We start from the raw sequence: 8,156 nt of genomic DNA on the forward strand, positions 1-8,156 counted from the left end.
ATCCAGCATCTACTTCCCATCTCAAGCTTTTTAATCATATCTGCAAAGTCCCGCCAAAACCGGTTTGGCTCAGTGGATAGAGCGTCAGCCTGCAGACTGAAAGGTCCCAGGTTCGATTCCGGTCAAGGGCATGTACCTGGGTTGCAGGCACATCCCCAGTAGGAGATGTGCAGGAGGCAGCTGATTGATGTTTCTCTCTCATCGATGTTTCTAACTCTCTATCTCTCTCCCTTCCTCTCTGTAAAAAATCAATAAAATATATTTTTAAAAAAATCATATCTGCAAAGTCCCTTTTGCCATCTAAGGATCCAGGTATCAAATGCAGACAGGACATTTGTTGAGGGGCCGGCATTATTCAGTTTAAGATCACAGTTGCTAATACCAAAAGCTGAAAATCAAAATGCAACCTTAGTGAGTTGCACAAGCCTTGGAGTCAGACATATGTCCCTTCATGGAACTAAAACGCACTGATCTGATTGCCCTGAAGATTAAATGAGATCATCTGCATGCAGCATGATGACAGCTGCACAGCGATCACTTATAATTATAGTCTGTAACTATTATTATTGGCCATTATTTGGCATTTTACCACCAGCTGTCTTAGAGTCCCCTTCACAACACTTGCCCTATTTCATAACTGTATATTTAGTGTAGCGCGTGATCATTTTTAATTAATTTTTAATTATGTAAATACTTCTTAATATATTCTCCTTGTTTAAAAAATATCAGTTGTTTAATCTGTCTTACAGTAAATCATGAATTCCACATGGGCAAGAACTGCTTTACACACCATCAAATGCCCAGAATCTAGTCCCATAGCAAATACATACATAGTTAACGCTCAACAAATGGTGGAATTAATGATTCAATCTGACTTTTAAAATACCTCTCTGGTTTCCCATTCCCCTCGGAATAAAGTTCAGATTCTTAGCATGACAAGTTTTAGCAAGATCCAGTCCCAACTTGCTTCCAATTTCACTTCCCACCACTCCCTCCAGCCTTGCACCCTCCCCTCCAGCAGTACTGAGCTCCCGTCCTCTCAGGCCTCAGGTCCTTACCTGTGCCATGCAGCTTTCTTTACCTGGAATGGCCTCTCCCAGCTTTCTTTCCTGGAATGGCCTCTCCCCACGCTCAGCAACACACACACACACACACACACACACACACACACACACACACACACACACTATCCCCTCCTTGTCACCTGGATAATTTATGCTCACTCCTTCTGAACTTAACACTCGACTCTGGAAAGCCCCTCCCTCAGCCCCCCCACCCCCCACCCCAACGCCCCTGCATTCTGGATAAGGGTGCCTATCAGATCTCCCATAGCCCCTTGAGCTTCTACCCACCCAGCTTGAAGCACACCAGATCGTAACTGCCTGCCCATCTGACAGGCAGGGACCAAGTCTTACTTAATGAATGTATATACCCCCACATCCTGGCAGGGGCATGGACAGTAGGTAGTGAACTGGTGTTAGCTGGATGCCTGCCTCTGCCTCTGTCTCTAGAATGTCAGTTCCTTGGGTGCAGGGACTGTTTTATTTATCTCCCTATCCTAAGACTCTAGCACAGCGCCTGGCAGGAACATTGTGAGCACTCAACATGCCTGCTGAACGGCCAAGCCTCTCCACAAGATGCCCTGCCTACACTGACAATAAATTACAGGCTGTGTGTCAATCGCCGGGTGCTAATCACCACTGCTAGGCTTTGGGAGGAGTTAAAAAAACAAAAGCAGAACACCCTCCAATGGCTCCTGGAGCATACAGTGGACAGTACTCAACATAAATGTCTGTTGATAACGTCTACAAATGCATTTCAGTGAATTCCTCTGGTTACACTTCTTGCCAAGAAGTATCTCTCAAAGCAACAACGGCTAAAGAATAATCCTAAAATAGCCACTACTTCCGCTGTTCCATCAATTCTCTAGCTCCAACTCTCCTCCATACTCTGCATCCAACCACACCTTTCCATGAATACCATCAGGCTTCTTCAACTCAACAAACAGTGCATCCAGCATCTTCCCTTCCTCCTCTCTTTTCCACATTATTGGCACTTTCCTAAGGATCTCAGAGGGCTTCTCTTCCCCAACCCACTCCTATCTCCTTGGCAGTCCCCAGGTGCTCACAGCACAGGTCCTATCTTTTGAAGCAGTGCCGAGCCACGGCTCTGGTAGTAGAAGAAAGGACAGCGATGGCAGGAAAGAGATTTGAGCAGAATACACCCAGACACAGCCCCTAAAATGGCATATACAGCTTCACTTCCTGGATTATGGAGGAAAAAGGTGTCAGTCTCCTATTAGGAAGCACATGGCTGGTTGAGTAATTGCATCCTTCACAACTGTTTACCTAATTAGTGTCCTTGCAACCATCCTCATTATCAACAAGCATATTAAACATTACTATGAATTGGGGGAATAGGAGATAAAGAAGGGAATTAACACTCAAGAAGAGACTATATGCTAGGCGTCTTTGTATATGTTAGCTCTTTAGTCCTCATCCAAACCAGCACACACACACAAAGACCTTGTATAATAGCTATTTTATCACTCACCTCCCAGAGCTTCAGAAAGTTTAAAGTGGTCACACAGCTGGTAAGCAGTATTATCACAGTTTGAAGGCGGTTTCTACAAAGCCAATGCTTTGTAAGCTACACAAAGTTTTGCTATTAAGCAGCTACTAAATGACAGACACTTTGCAAAGGGTAATCCACAGAATCCTCCCCATCACACCATGGGAAATGGTTTCGTACAACCATCTTATAGGTGAGGAAGCCAGGCTCAGACAGGTCAGGGGTGGGCAAACTTTTTTTTGACTCGAGGGCCACAATGGGTTCTTAAACTGGACCGGAGGGCCGGAACAAAAGCATGGATGGAGTGTTTGTGTGAACTAATATAAATTCAAAGTAAACATCATTACATAAAAGGGTACGGTCTTTTTTTTTTTTTTTTAGTTTTATTCATTTCAAATGGGCCGGATCTGGCCCACAGGCCGTAGTTTGCCCACGGCTGGGTTCGGTGCTTTGTCCAATGCTATAATCACAAATCAGATTTCACACTGAAACCTTGAACACACACACACACACAGAAAAATAATTCTATGTTAAGCAGGAAAGGAGTATATACCTCACTTTATTGTGCTTTAATTTATTGCCCTTCACAGATGTTGCATTTTTTACAAATTGAAGGCAGACCCTCCACCAGCAAAAAGATTACAACTTGCTTTATTGCAAGACTCACCTTATTGCGGGAGGTCTGAAACCAAACTCGCAATACCTCTGAAGTATGCCTGTACAGGGAGTTGGACGCTTACAAAACTGATGGAGGAGAGGACTCTAGGCTAGGCCCCCAGGAATGACACCCAGAGCAACATCCTAATGGAATCTCAACTGCTAACTCCAGGCTCCGACCACCTTGACCACAACTCAGGATCAGGGAGCTGCCATTATCAGTGCTCTCTGATACATTGGCCAGACCTGCATCAGCAACACAGTGTAGCCACAGGTGGAACCCACCTTCATCCCCACTGAACTCCATTCAATTTGAGCCTCATGCAAGCACATCTGAATGGCAGACACTAATCATACCCAGAACCTATAAGCGAGTTTCAGCAGTGGAGTTTACCTTTGCAGACTCTGCAATTCAAGAAGGCGAGGGGAGAAGAGAGAGACAGAGGTGGAATGAGTAGCTCTACTTGGGTTTCTGTCATAGTCTGCCTTCCCATGGAGCAGCCACCTACTGGAGCTGAAAAGCCCCCTTCAGAGGGAACCAATGATCAAGTCCTCCTACTCCATTAGCATTCTGTGTGCAGCTAATCTGTTGCAGCATAGTATGGCATTGTATGAATCCACCACTTTAAAATATATATACTAGTGACGCATCGTGCGAAATCGCGAGAGATCCGGGACCCCTCCCCCTAACCCCTCTCACCCAGTGCCATGGGACCACCCCTAGTCCGGGAGTGCCGCCTCCAGGCCACGCACAGCAGCTGCCAGGCCCCGCCCCCGCAGCATGCACGCAGGGTCGCGGAAACCCCAGCAGAAGCTGTGCGAAGCAGCCACCAGGACCCCCTCAGGGCCACAGGAACCCTGGCCGAAGCTGTGTGGAATAGCCACTTGCCCAGCTCCTGCTGCCCCGCCCCCGCTGTCCGCACCACCATCTTGTGACGGTGTTACAGGGTGAGGGTCAATTTGCATATTATCTCTTTATTATATAGGATTTTTATTGCTTTTAGAGAGGAAGGGAGAGAAAGAAACATCAATGACAAGAGAGAATCATTGATCAGCTACCTCCTGCATGCCCCCCACTGGGGATCAAGCCCGCAACCTGGTCATGATTCCAACTGGGATTCAAACTGTGACCTCCTGGTTCATAGGTCAACACTCAACCACCAAGCTACACGGGTCGGGCTGAATCCACCACTATTACCTATCCTCTCTGCCAACAATGGAAACTCAAGCTGCCTTTTGGCCCTCAGGAACTTGCCTAAGACATATGCTTGGACCTTATGGACTTTTAAGCTCACATCACCTGATTTCAGTTTAATTCACTATGAAATAATAGTATATTATATATATACACTAGAGGCCTGGTGCACGACATTTGCGCACTGGGGAGGGGATGGGGAGCCCCTGAGCCCTGCCTGCACACTTTAGCAGTCCAGGAGCTCTCAGGGGATCTCCGCGGGGAGTGGGCCTAAGCCATATTTGGACATCCTCAGCGCTGCCTCAGAAGCTGGAGAGGCTCCCGCCACTGCCGCTGCACTCGCCAGCCGTCAGCCCGACTTGTGACTGAGCAGCGCCCCCGCTGTGGGAGCACACTGACCACCAGGAGGCAGCTCTTGTGTTGAGTGCCCCCTGGTGGTCGGTGCACATCATAGCAACTGGTGGTTCCACCATTCAGTTGATTTGCATATTATCCTTTTATTGCTTTAGATTTGCATATTACCCTTTTATTGCTTTAGAGAATATGTATATATTCATGTATATATAGAGAGAGAGATGGGGGAAAATATAGAATAACAATAGGTAACACTTACGGAGCATTTACCATGAGTCAGACACACCTCTAAATACTCATGATTTAAGCAACATAAATATCTGACATTTTGTACCAGGGACATAGTGGTGCTCAGTAAACCACATTATCCCCAAGCAGTAGGTCAGGGGCCAGACACCAAGGTTTGGCAATTGTCTGACACAGTCTGGAATACACTCCCAGGCAAGGTGCCTCAGTTTACCTCTGTGAGCCCACTCTATGGCCTGTGCCACTTTGATTCTAGCTCCTTAAACACAGATGGCACTGATTCGTTTGTTTCTCTAACTCCCCCCAAGATTAGAATGCCTTTGAGGTAGTGGGTGGGTCTTACTTTTTCATACTCTAACCCTAACACCTAGCACAGTGACTGGCACATGTAGGCACTCAAGCCATGACTGCTGGATGAAGATATTGATGTGTAGGGAGTTCATGGCTAGGCCTAAACCTTGTAAGAGGAAGATCCTGGCAGGCATAGATGGCAACGAAGTTGCAGGAATATGGGCACATTGGCCTCTGACGTCAAAAAGGGATATTTGTAATATTCCAGGGAATGTTGGGGGATGAAATAGAGGGAGATATCAAAACTCAGGGTTGTTTCCTACATGTGTGGCAGAAGCCAAGTTCAAGGTGGGGTAACAGAGGGAGGGAAGCCTCTTCCATGTTGCTAAGGTAGACCTGCTCTTCTCAAAAATAAACACTTCCTAAAGGGCTTCTTCACAGATCAATTGGCTGTTCTACCTGTGCAGCAAGTCGGCATCCTCTAGTGCAGCAGTTCTCAACCTGTGGGTCGCGACCACTTTGGCGGTCGAACGACCTTTTCACAGGGGTCGCCTAAGACCATCCTGCATATCAGATATTTACATTACGATTCATAACAATAGCAACATGACAATTATGAAGTAGCAACGAAAATAATTTTATGGTTGGGTAACAACATGAGGAACTGTATTTAAAGGGCCAGAAGGTTGAGAACCACTAGTGTCTTTCATAATGTTACCAAGGAAGGATGTTTTCAGGGTCAATAACACAATTCTGCCCTCCTGGATTTATTGTGCCCACCCTGTGGGAGAGTCATCTAATCCCTCTGAGCTTCTTTTGCTTGCCAGGCACTTCCACGTGCAGCATTAACTTGAATCCTCCTGAACCATCCTATGGGTGGGCACTGTTGCCATCCACATTTATAGATGAGGCAACCCTGGCTTGAAGAGCCTGAGACACTTGCTCAAGACCTCTCACCTGAGCAGTGGAGGAACCAAACTTTGAACCGAGGGCTGTGGGGCCATAGGGCAACGTGCTGGTCACAGCAGAAGTTGCATCTTTTCCTTGTCCTTTTATAGCACCTCCTACAACTGTAAATCATCATTTGTGTCATTTTTAGTTTATCATCTGCCTCCCAGGTCAGACCATTTGCCCAGAAGGGCCAGGTCATTCCTATGTTATTCACTACTGTGTCCTCAGCAACAGTACATAATGGACTTGGCCATAATGTTAATTTACTAATGGTCATTGAAGGAACATTCCACTGAATGAATAAATTTCACAGATACAAATGGCATAGATCCTGCTCTCCAGCACTGGTGATGGTCACATACTCAGCTCCTCATTTGTTCTTGCCTGAACCACTACAAATAATGTCCTTAATGTCTCTACCTTTTTGCGCACTTTCCCATCCTCCATATGGGGATAAGTGTGACCTTTCTATAACACACACTAGCCTAGAGCACATCATGGTCCTGCTGAATGTCATTACCAGCGCCCCAGTTCCTGAAGAATAGAGTCCACACTCCTTCCATACTTCTACAATGCCACCTGTGATACGGATTCTTCCTGTTGCCTTAGAGCGGGGGGGGGGGGGGGGGATGGGGGGGGGAAGGATTGAGAAAAGACAGACAAGAGAATGAAAGCTGGGTCTCGGTGGGACGCTGCTCCCTGATGAGGAGACAGTACCAGTGCCCACAAGCCCTGTCTTTATTTTATAGCAGATGCCACGAGGCAAAGCAGGGGTGTGATCACGTTGTTTACAGCATTCTCGTGAGCTCCAACCCTACTCAACTACATGCACCTGAACTCCAGCACAAGGTATGTGGGGCCACGTGTTCGGACCATAGGTTCAAGCTCACAACCACAGCTGTTGGCTATGATTGTGCTGGGAGGGCCCTGCCCTTCCAGCTGGGACTTGCACGTGGCAATGAGAGGACCTGTCCTTTCATTAGTCCGAGGCTTGAACCTGGCCAAAACACTGTAGCCGCGCCCCACACAACACCTCCAACAGTGCCTGGCGAATAGCAGGTTCTTGCAAATGTGTGCTGGATACATGTATAAGGTGGTGATTATGTACCTGGGCTCTGGGGCCTGACTGCCTGGATTCCGATGCTAACTCTACTGCTTCCCAGCTGTGTGATCCTGTACAAATGACTTAGTCTCTCTGTGTCCTCAATGTATAATGGTAACGATAGCAGAATCTGCATCCAAAAGCCATTGCGATGGTAAAACACTCAGAAAAGTGCCTGGCACATATGTTCCATAGTATTAACTTGGCTGATTATAAAAATATGTACTATGATGATGTCACTCACTATAGGGGCTCAAAAATAATGCACTGATAGTGTATGGAGTAGAAACGCATTGATACTGATGAAGGGGATTTAACAAGGGTTCTTGGAGGAGGTAGGAATTGACTTGGTCACAGAAAGTTATGTGGGAGGCACAGAAAGGACAAAGAAAGGACATTAGGGGCCCAGAGAATAAGACTTGAGCAGACACAAGTGTGAGAGCGAGTGGTGAGCACATTACAGAAAGGTATGGGTGAAGTTGAGTGTGTGGAGGCTTGTTCAGATGGACACAGGTTTGAAAAAAGAGCTTGTAATGTTCCTATAGGCAGTGTGGAACTACTAAATGTTTTTGAATATAAAAGTGAAATAATCAGATCATGGTTTAGGAAGATAACTCTAATGATCACAGGAAAAGGGGTTGAAATGGGAAGAGGCTAGATACTAGACTGGCAAACTCAGATGCCTACAGCGGGCAGGCAAGAAATTTAAATGAGGGAGGAGGAGCAAAGAAGCAACAGGAACCTGGTCAACTGAACCACTGGTGCCTTCTTCTCATCAGTGCACAGATG

The sequence above is a fragment of the Myotis daubentonii genome, chromosome 3 (assembly GCF_963259705.1).
Source record: "Myotis daubentonii chromosome 3, mMyoDau2.1, whole genome shotgun sequence".
Taxonomy (NCBI): Eukaryota; Metazoa; Chordata; class Mammalia; order Chiroptera; family Vespertilionidae; genus Myotis; species Myotis daubentonii.